The sequence below is a fragment of the Pinus tabuliformis genome, chromosome 7 (genome assembly GCF_031772625.1).
Source record: "Pinus tabuliformis cultivar Carrire ecotype Pingquan chromosome 7, CPIR1, whole genome shotgun sequence".
NCBI lineage: Eukaryota > Viridiplantae > Streptophyta > Pinopsida > Pinales > Pinaceae > Pinus > Pinus tabuliformis.
In genome coordinates, this window is record NC_142293.1 from 1,915,981,355 (window position 1) to 1,915,993,448 (window position 12,094).

A 12,094-nucleotide genomic window follows, 5' to 3' on the forward strand; every position below is an offset into this window, starting at 1 on the left:
ATTCATCTCGCTTAGGAGCATCAGACTCGCATCAGGATCTTCAGCTCAAGCATCCGACTCTTTATCCCCACCAGTAAACTTAGGCTCTTATTTTCGATCCAGAACATAATAATATCCCCTTTGAACACCTGACCTTTCATCCCGATCTCGATCTACATCCATCGATGCTAACGTTGTCTCTATTGCTCTAGCTGCCTCTACCTCTGGCCCTACCACTGTTGCTGCTTGCTCTACTAAGGGTTCCACTGATGGTTCTACTGGTGATGGTGTTGATGGAGGTGCAAGGGTAGGTGCAAAGTATACTGATGCTTAATATACATCAATGGCTACTAGTGGTGGTGCCCTCTTCTTTTCAAGTTCAATATCGATTTCTTAGCAATTCCTTAAATAGAATAAGGACTTTTTATATAAAAAAATTAGAAGAAGAAGTCGTTAAGACAATCCGTATGGTTTCTTCCTTGAATTCAATATCTACAATTTTATGTCGGAAAGGGTCTCAACTTGAGCTATTGATGAGATCCTCCTCAATCTATCAATCCTTCTCTTTCTCCACTAGCAAGGGCGAGCTATTGAAGTGATCCCTCAATGTATCCAAATTCAACCCTAAATTCCTAGCTATCGGTGAATCACTGCCACATTTCCTGTGAAAAATTAGAACAAATCTACAACTAAGGCATCAGAGTTCAGTCGATTCATAGAATGGGAATTGATCTAGAGATTCTAAAGATTGATCCACTAGCCTATACCGGTTTCCATATATGCAAGAGAATGAATTGATCTTTTGTAACAGAAAATATTGCAGATTTAAAATCATAGACACCATGTGGAACAGGATAGAAATATAGATGTACCCAGTGACTGCCTTGCTAATTAATTTGGAAGGTGTAAGAGGAGCGTTGAGTAAAGATCCGGGCTGTCAAATAGAGATCCGAAGGAACATTGGCACTCTAAATAGTCGTCAGGATATCCTAGCTTATGGAAAGAAGGCATGATGAGTAGGAATTTGCCTCAAAGATTTGCCCTTCAACGGTGTGATGCAAGTAAATTCTAAGTGCGGACATAAACAATTCCTCTAGCCCGAGAGAGCGGGTCTAGTCACAAATAGACAATCTATGGAATATTTCCTTAGGCGAGAATCAGTTAAGAGGGCCTACCTCTTAGAACACTATTCCGCCTGGTGATGATCTTGCTTCTTTGCTCCAACTATCTTTCGTTTCCTTCCTTCGCACACCTAAAACAAGAAAACAATATCGAACAACAAACAACATATGATATTGTATTCAGCCTACTTAACAGGTCAAGGAACATTAATCCATAAAGATTTAAAATGACACTTCATGTAGGAAATCAAGTGATAGTTGCACTTATATAAATCAAAAAGAGATTACAACCTGTGCCTTGATGTTGCTGGCCTCCTCTGACGTATTCCGGTTCCCACACTTTTGCTAGCACTTCATGGACAACCCCAACAATAGATTTTTTAAGGTCTCTTTGCCTATAGTCTCAAATCACACCCAAGCACACTATTCTCCCTCAAACATAAACTAGAAAACTTCAGACTATAGATGTCTTGTTGATTATTCTAACTCCCAACTAAAACTAGCTTTTGCTTGGGAAAAAGAGAGGTTTTTATAGCTTGGATGGATGGGAGATGGTTCCTCTTCTCATGGGAGAAGGCCTTATCTCTTGGACTAGTTCCATCCAAATAGGGGAAAGGAGCCCCAACTGACCTCCTCAACTCCATCCGACCTAAATATTTACCACACTTTCCTTACAAAGCTTCTAGAGCTGGGAAATTTGGCTCCATATTTAAAAACCTTTCCAAAAGAGGATTTATGTGACTGTGATAGAGCTCAGTTGTTCCGATCGGCACTAGGGACAGTTGTAGGCCCTACATTTTAGCTCGAGGAGCACACATGCATTAGTTTCGGTCTTGTGAACTAGGGTAAATGTAAGATTTTTGGGAAATGAGGCAAAATGGAATTGTTCTGCTCATGAAGGAGGGACACAATGGGAGTTCCCTCATGATGGGAAAGCATGTAAAGTTCACTATAAAGGTCCTCCAGGATCATGGAACAGGGAGTACAGGGACAGTGACAAAATGTTGTGTAACCGATTCCCCCTAAAGCATGAAGGCCGAACGAGAGTGAGGATTGAAATGCTTTACAAGTGCGTGGAGGGAATAGAAGTCCATCGTTGGAGAACTTTCAAGAAAGAATAGATACATATACATCACTGAAAACTCTAAATAAGAATACATGAATCGTGGTATGGATGCAGAAATCCATAAAATGATCATGTAAATGGATCCAAGGTATGGGCGTAGCCATCCAACAGAAAGCATAATAACCAAGGTATGGTCGCAACCATCCAATAATGAGAAGGATCACATATAACAACTCATGGTATGGTCACAACCATCCATCTGAAAGAGACATGTATCTTAACATGATCATGTCACATCGCCTCGCATCCTCGAATTTTGTAATCTTAGCCCAGGGTCTTGCACTCCAAATGACCCGATCAAAGTACAAATCCTAACATGCGAATGAATGTGTTGAAGTCGAACATGCTAAGAAGTTGCCTCATTACTATTCAATGATGTGAACCATTAGCAAGTGCGAGAGAAGATACCAAAAATGACAATGGATCTCAAGGTATTGCCAGCATAGTTCACGAAATGTGAATAAAGGAACCGATGTCGAACACCCATGAAATCACCTGATCCAAAGCCAATGATGTGAGCTTGTCATTGAGTACGAAGAACTTGCCATTAGGGCATGCAAGCTCTAAGGTACTGGAAGGGATTCTCTCGGCCAACTTCCCAAATAATGAGTTGAAGTCAACAGGAAGGACTGTGTCATAGGAGGGCCATGATGTATCCCATATCATCAACACGAGAAAAAGGGATGCAAATGATTTCAGATGGTCTGAAGAATTAGGAGTAACTGTAACTGTAGAAGGACTAACTCTTGGACATATCGGTGACACAATTCCGGAGTTTGGCAGCTTTCGGACCCATGGGATTGGTGGTCATGATGACGTGGCAGAGATCAAATGGAAACAAAAAATGAACGGCCCAACCCAAGAAGGTCAATGATGAAAATGAGGATACCCCAGCTCGACATGAAATAGATAGTGTCATATTCAAGAGTGAGCTGTCAACACAACTGATCAAATTTCCAAATTATCCCCCACCATTTCTGGCACGTACACCAATTATTTTTATCATAAGCTTGAAGGGGATAGCATATTCTTGCACTATAAGTTCATCCTTCAGACAATTCCAACCTGTAGGTTTAAACCTCGTACAGAAATTACCTACATACAAATTCTAAAACACATAAAATAAACAATACGAAATCATAACACATAAAACACATATACACAGCGATTTTCCACTGGATCCCAAAACCAGGACTACCAGCTTGATTTTTCATTATGTTCCTTTCAATGTTATAATACATATTTATACATGCCGAAGCATCCAATACCATGGACCGAAAACCATCGTGTCTAACACCATGGACCGAAAAACCATCGCGTCCAAAAAACATGTGTGAAAATCATGCACAAAACCATAGGTGGGTCTGCCCAACCTAACATGGAGTCCAAAACCAAAATTTTCCGGGGCGCTGCCCCGGACCCCATAAGGTGGGGTTACAGGTGCCCTTCAAACCCCCTGTTAACTACATGGAAAGAATATAACACAACCGAACACAAGAGAGCTTAGTCATTTTCCCAGCCATGAAATGCCCATTATCTCTCTACACCAAGAGAACTTCTTAGAGCTCATGAATTTTGTCAATGCATCTGCAGTATTCCTCAAAGTTTCCACCTTTACCAGCAACACCTTTTTTTCTTCTATCATATCCCTCACAAAGTGATACTGAACATCAATTTGCTTTGTCTTTGAATGATATGCAAGGTTCTTTGCCAAGAAAATTGCACTTTGGCTGTCACAGTCTATCCTTATAGCTTCCTGTACTAACCCCATACTTGAACACAATCTCTACAACCAAACTGCTTCCTTTCTTGCATGAGTGGCTGCCATGTATTCTGCCTTTGTAGTTGATAGTGCCACTATAGATTGTTTCTTACTCATCCAACTGACTACACCTCCAAATAGGTTAAACACATACCCACTTGTAGATCTTCTTTGATCCAAATCTCCAGCCCAGTCTACATCAACAAAGCCATGAATATCCAACACTCTGTCCAATCTTGTTCTTCCTTGCTAGCACAGACCATAATCACTAGTGCCACGCAAACACCTGAAAACCTGCTCCACTGTTTTCAATTGCTCCTTTCCTGGTATTGACATAAACCTACTCAATACTCGCACTGCATGTGCAATGTCTGGTCTAGTACAGACCATTGCATACATCAGGCTACCGACTGCACTTTCATATGGAACACGGGACATGTCCTCTTCCTCTTCTTGTGTCTTGGGACATTGTTCAGCAGATAACCTCACACCTACAGGAATATGAGCCTTCACTGGTTTACTATCCTACATATTAAACATCTGCAATATTGTCTTGACATACTTCCTCTGGTTTAACCAGAGCTTCCTCTTTGCCCGATCTCTTTTAATTTCCATGCCCAAAATATAGTTTGCAGCACCAAGATCTTTCATGTCAAATTTGGATGACAATTGGGTCTTCAAATCCTGGATAATTTCTTTGTCATTTCCAACCAGCAACATATCATCCACATACAAGACCAGATAAATAACACGGTCACTAATTAATTTAAAATACACACAGTGATCTGCTTTACTTTTGGTGAAGCCAAGTCCACGTATAAATGTATCAAATTTCTAATACCACATCCTTGGTGACTGTTTTAACCCATACAGAGACTTCTTTAACTTGCATACCAGTTCTTTCTTACCCTTCACTGCAAAGGCTTCAGGTTGCTTCATGTAGATTTCCTCTTCCAGATCCCTGTGAAGAAATGTTTTCTTCACATCCATCTGTTCTACCTCAAAATCAAAAGCAGTAGCAATAGATAAAAGTAATCTAATAGAAGTTACATTGGCAACAGGAGAAAAAATATCACCAAAATCAATTCCCGGCACCTGGGAATAACCTTTTTCTACCAATCGAGCTTTGTATTTCTCCACTTTTCCTTCTGTATTTGTCTTCTTTTTGAACACCCATTTGCTGCCAATGGGTTTCCTTCTAGCCGACAACTCCACCAGATCCCAAGCCTCATTTTTGTGCAAAGATTCCATTTCATCAACCATGGCCTCTTTCCAGAGTTTTCCATCCTCTGAATCTACTGCTTCCTTCATAGTTTTGGGATCATCGTCAGTAATAGATAAAGAAAAATTTGAACAGAAAGAAGATGGACTATACCTTTTAGGCTGCCTTCTTTCTTGAACTGATCTTCTCACAGCTGGAGTTTGTGGCTCTTCATCTTCTAATTCCTCCTCTGCTGTAGAGTCTGATTCTTCCTCCTTTAGCTCAAACTCTATCTTCTCAGGTTCCTTTCGTTGGAATTCATGTTTAATAAATATTTCACCTCTCTGAACACCACATCTTGGTTGTATGCAACCTTCTGTGTGATTGGGTTCCAAAGCTGATAACCCTTTAAACCATCCTATACCCAATAAAAATGTTACTATCCAACTTGGTTCATTTCTCCTTTGGAACATGTACATATGCATCACATCCAAATACCCTCAGGTATGAAAGAGAGGGTGTCTTACCATTCCATACCTCTTATGGAGTCTTATCCTCCAACGCTAATGAAGGTGACATATTGACCAGGTGACATGCAGTATCCATCGCCTCTGCCTAGAATTCATGTCCTAACCCGGCACCATTGAGCATGCTTCTTGCCCTTTCCATCAACGTCTTATTCATTCTTTCTGAAACTCCATTTTGCTGAGGTGTATATGGAGTAGTCTTTTGTCGTGCTATACCACACTTCTTACAAAATTCTTCAAATTCCTTACTGCAAAACTCTCCACCATTATTTGTCCTCAGCACCTTTATCTTCTTCTCTGTCTGGTTTTCCACCATAGCCTTAAATTCTTTAAACTTGTCAAAGACTTCAGATTTCTTCTTAAGGAAATATATCCATGTATTCCTTGAGAAGTCATCTATAAATGATACATAGTACATAGAATTACCCAGTGATGGAACCTTCACAGGTCCAAACACATCACTGTGCACAAGTTCTAATATCTATTTTGCCCTCTTACCACCAGAGGGGAAAATCACTCGATTCTGCTTCCCATATACACAATTTTCACAGAAATCAAAATCCAGAGAGCTATTACTCATACCTTCTGCCATACCTTTACCATGAAGTATTCGAATGCCCTTTTCTCCAATATGTCCAAGCCTTTGATGCCACAACATGGTCTTCTCTCCATAGACCACTAGATTTTATGCTCCACTTTCAGGAACCATAGAACTATTGCACCCATCAATAACAGTGCTACCTTGCAACTTGTACAGAGTTCCAATCTGATCTCCCCACATCAATACCAGTGCTCCCCAAACCATCTTGCAGGTATCCTTCTCGAACACTGTTTTTACACCTGCATCATCTAGCTTGCTAACGGAAATCAGATTTTTGGCTAATGCAGGAATATGTAGAACACCTGGAAGCATTCTAACCCTTCCACCTTACAACTTCAACTTCACTTTTCTACGAACAACAATTCTAGCCTTCCTGTCATCACCCAAGAAGACATCACCACCATCATATTTCTGATACTCGTAGAACCACTCTCTATGGTGAGTGAAGTGAAAGGATGCACCTGAGTCAATCGACCATGCCTCATGATCTACATGTGTACCTGAAGAAGCCAAGTACACATCCCCACCTTCATCTGAGGTGGTTTTTTCCTCTGCAGAAGGAGCCTCATCAGATCTCTTTCCTTTGTCAGGAGCTTCAAATTTACAATCCCTTTTGTAGTGCCCTTCCTTTCCACATTTCCAGCACACCACCTTTAAGGGTTTTCCTAGAGATTTAGATCTCCCTTTAGATTTAGATCTCCCTTTCGACGACTTATTTTTGTTTCTATTCTGGGTCTACCCTCATACAGACAAGGCATCACCATTTTGGCTCTCCATATTTTTCTATCTCATCTCCTCCATCAGCAAGGATGAGACTATTTCATCAAAATGCAAGGCAGTTGCATTGCTACCTATTGCAATAACCAGAATATCCAACGAATCTGGTAGAGAACACAACAAACTGATGCACTTATCTTCATCTGAAATTTTAATATCAACAGATGCTATCTAACTTACCATAGTATTAAAAGCATTCAGATGCTCTGTCACTGAGTCTCCATCTTTCATCCTCAGGTTATACAGCTTTTTCCGCAGGAACAATTTACTCAACAAAGACTTAGATTTGTAAAAAGTCGCTAACTTGTCCTACAAAGCCTTCATTGTAGCTTCCCCTGATAGATTCAACAATACTGAATCTGAGACACAGAATCGTATTGTGCTCTTTGCCTTCTGATCCAACTTCTTCCATTCTTCATCGAACACTCCCTTTGGTTTAGTACTTGAATCTACTACAATCGACTGGTCTTTATCCACCAACAGATCCTCCATCTTCAACTTCCATAACTCAATACTCTGACCATTAAATTTCTTGATCTCTATCTTTCCACTGCTTGCCATCTTCTTTCATCACCAGAATCGATCTCGCAGATCTCCCACTGAACAGGGTCTATCACAAGCCCGAGCGAAACCCCTCAACAACAAAGGCATCCCCTTGAAGCCAAAACAACTCTAATACCAAATGAAGGTTTTAACCCTGTACAGAAATTATCTACATACAAATTCTAAAACACAGAAAATAAACAATGTGAGATCATAACACATAAAACACATATACACAAATATTTTCCCTTAGATCCCAAAACTGGGAATACCAGCTTGATTTTTCATTATGTTCCTTTCAATGTTACAATACATATTTATACATGCCGAAGCATCCAATACCATGGACCGAAAACCATCGCGTCCAATACCATGGAACGAAAAACCATCACATCCAAAAAACATGTGCAAAAATCATGCACAAAACCATAGGTGGGTCCGCTCAACCTAACATAGGGTCCAAAACCAAAATTTTCCGAGGTGCTGCCCCGGACCCCATAAAGTGGGGTTACAGGTGCCCTTCAAACCCCCTGTTAACTATGTGGAAAGAATATAACACAACCTAGTAAGTTTAATGAGCCCTAGGAAGGAAAATCTCCTGTTCATCATTGTGATGAATCTGATGTCATTTAATTCTTTAACGAGTCCGACAAAGGTGTAACTCGATATATTTTTCATGTTTAGAGAGTTTGGAAATGACACGGAAAAGAAAACTCCACATGGTCCCTTTTCATACATTTGTGTCTCTCAAGCCCTAAAAGGTAGAAAACGATACTTGAGAGAACTGCTTGACCATTTCAGTCAAGGAGTACCTTTTTCATAAATAGTTTATCCCAGCTCGAAAAAGCGGTAAATGTATACTAGGTAAACAATTTTTCAGATCCTTTGACGAGTTCAGAATGACAAGAGCTCGATAATCTTTTCGTGTTTTTAAAAGGTCGAAAAGAGCTAAAAGCAGACCTCCCCATTTTATTTTCTTTAATGAGTCAAAAGGGAAAAATACTTGGAGATATTTTCATTTGAGTTTTACAAAATAAGAAAAGAGCTTAAATGACACTCGGGTATCATCGTCAATAATCCGTCACCTGTCGCTGCACAAGAAACGTAAATGCATTATGCATTTCTGAGGAAAAATTGGTCAAATACACTTTAAAATCCATAATATTCTCATAAAAAAGAATAAAAAGGGGAAAAGGTAATTATTTTTTACCATTTACCATTTTACCTTTGTGTGAAGAGATTTTTACCCTTTTGTGCCCTAATTTTTCTGGAGTAGACTGCAGGAGATTCGGGAGGTCATTTGCCGAGCCATCAGCTGTAGGTAAGAGCCAAGACCTTAAGATCCATTTTCATACTATTTTTACCTGTTTTTGTCCATTTTTTGGGTTTCATGGGAAGGATTTGGCAAAATAAATACACCCTCGGTCGACGTGACTTCTGGGCACGGATCCGCGCCGACGAGGGGTTAAGAAAACTACCAGTTGTGCTATTGGTGCCACTATTTTTAAAACAGACGCGTCAGAGCCGTGAGAAAAAAAACATGATTTTTTCTCAATTTGACTACTTGAATCCAAATTTCTCTTTCAAAACATGATCATTGACTTGATTAAATTGTTTTTGCAGGAAGAAAATCGTTGAAAATGGTGGATTGAAAGAACGAGAGCATGAGGATATCGATACTCAAGCAATAGTTGATCCAAATTTTTTGGAGGCTTTGAGGAACTATGGGCTCCTCAAGTTCTTTCTCACACCAGGGTTGCAGTCACAACTCGAGCTGCTAAGGTACCTGGTTAGTCTCTGGGACATAAATCGGGAAATTTTTATCATCGGTGACCAAAAGCTAGAGTTGGAAACTTCAAATATTTATTTCATCACAGGACTGTCCCGGAGAGGGGAACCAGTCAATCTGTATGAGTCGAGGCTGATTGTGGCAAGTGTGTCCATGTTACTTATTGTACATTGCCTAGAAGCTCTCAAATCCAAAAGTGGCAAGATCGAGATTGCGACTATTTGGGATCTTGTGTTGAGAGTGTTACTGTTGACCATCAACAAAGTGGTTGGGTCCCAAGTGCTGCATGAGACTAAGAAGTCGAATTTCCTGTATGCTATCGAGTGCATAATGCCCACTATTTTTAACTAGGCAGAATCTATGAAAATCAATATGAAGCACCAACTATCAATAGCTAATGCGGGAAACAAGAACTTTCTAGACCTTTTTGCTTTGGGTCTGTGCTAGTGACCTTTTTCCTGGAGCAGGTTCTATTGTTCCAATACCAGCTGACCAAGGGGGATCCGTCAATGCCACGAGACCCACGAAAGGTCTGTTGGAGAGAGTTGATACCTAGGGTTATAGGGGCCAATAGATGTACTACAAGTTCACCTTCTTCTCATGGCTATGATGATAGTTGATCATTGTGTAGGATTGACCTTACAGCGATATCAACTTTCGCAGAGATCTGGATATGCCGCTCCCAGAAGGGTAGGATTTTGATGATGGAGGTAAAAACAAACATTTTTTTATTTTTTTTATGCTTTCACTGTTTTTGAAATATATGTGTTCATCACACTTCAATTTTATGAATCAAGATGTTGGACAAGAATTCCGTGCCGGGATGTCTCTGATTGCCAGGTGCGTCACTCAACAATTTGGTGTCTCTCCTTATCAGGAGGGGAGCAACAACGAGGAGTAGATTGCGCGTCATCTCAAGGGTTTGACCCATGGGATCCCAGAGTACGTTCGGATGGGTGATGTCCCACACTAGTACCAGAGGCATATGGTGGGGGTGTCAGTTCAGATCCACTAACTGCTGACTCATGTAGTTCGAGCAATTACATGCTATCATGAGCATCATCTTGTTTAGTGCATAGGTCTAGCATTCCATATTTTTTGAGGCCTGCGAGCCACTAAAGTATTTCTAACACACATTATTTTTTGAGGCTTTGATGTATGACAAAATTATTGACACACACACACATAGATATCTATATATATATGCTATATTTTCCTGCTTACTATGATACAAATGATTTGTTTTTTTATTTTTACATGTTCCACAAATGTTTATCCAACACATAATTAGCTAATGCATCTGTAAATGTATTCATATGTCTAGGAATATGATTATATGTAATGTAATCAAAATTTCTCTCCAATAGATGAATACGTAGATATATTCTCAATATCTGAGGGTTTCTGACATAATATTGCCTGTTGAGTTGAAGAACGAAAAGTTGTGAAACAAGGTTGACAACCAAATCCTGGATGCCAAGAGCGATAGCTTTTGACAACAATTCGGTAACTATGCTATACTTAGCGATGTTGTTAGTTTTTTGACCTAGACAAATCCTTGAAGATCAATCAACTCACCATGGGGGTCATAAATGGTCCATGCTATGGATGGTAGGTTCCGTTTACTTTGAAAAGAACCATCAGCGAAATAGATGTGAGGGGACACTGACATCTACAAAGCATGCAAAAACATAATAAGAAGGAAAATTTCTTGCAAAAAAACACACCAAACCACACTACACAAAAATGAACGACACACTTATTATACAAAAGTAACCATGCAAGATGACCTAAGCATAGTACTTTCTGAGAGAGTCCATGCTTGGACTCGGGTAATGACTCAACACAGATGACCATTGGAGTTTTACCGTTGACATGACGAGTAAGTATTGAATCGGCCAAATAATAGAGTAAAACTTAGATAAGGCTTTGCCTCCATGCCCCCTGGGTGAGGGAGGGTTACGAGTCAAATGACAACCCCATTGCAATAATGGGAAATTGGTAAAAAATCGTGGAGGGAGAAAAAACATGAATATGTGTAGAGATAAAGGTGCCCTTAGTTGAAAGATCTTAACAATGCTAGGAGAAACTGACATGTCAATATGCACTGGAGAAGAGAACTTCTCAAGACACATAGAAATGACCATCGGTCCAAGACTAAGCCATGGGGAATGCGAAGACACGTCGAGAGATGAACTCGAAACAGGATGATATGAGGACACCGAAGGCGAATCCGAAACAGTTTCCACGTAATTAATTTCGATGGGACTTAACGGCATTACCTCGCCCCATGTGTCAACAAGATCTCGAGAGGGAATGACCCAAGGATTAAACTTGACCGAAATCATGTTAACAGAGGCAACATGAGGAGGTGGGAGTGGAAAGATACCCATCAAAGTAGGAACTTCAAAGAGTCTTGCCCCCACACTCTCATAAGTAGCACAGGTGTGCTTGACATACAGAACATTGCCATCCGAGGAGGAAGAGGCAAAGAAGGATAGTTGGTCAACTATGACTATTTTCCCTTGATGGGAAAAAAAATCACGTGGAACAAGGAGGAGGCTATAGCATGCATGGCATGGGTAAAACTCTGTCCAAGTAGAATATCATAATTGAGATTAGTGTCAATGATCTCTACCTCGACGTGCACTGTCTTACCCTCCAAAGT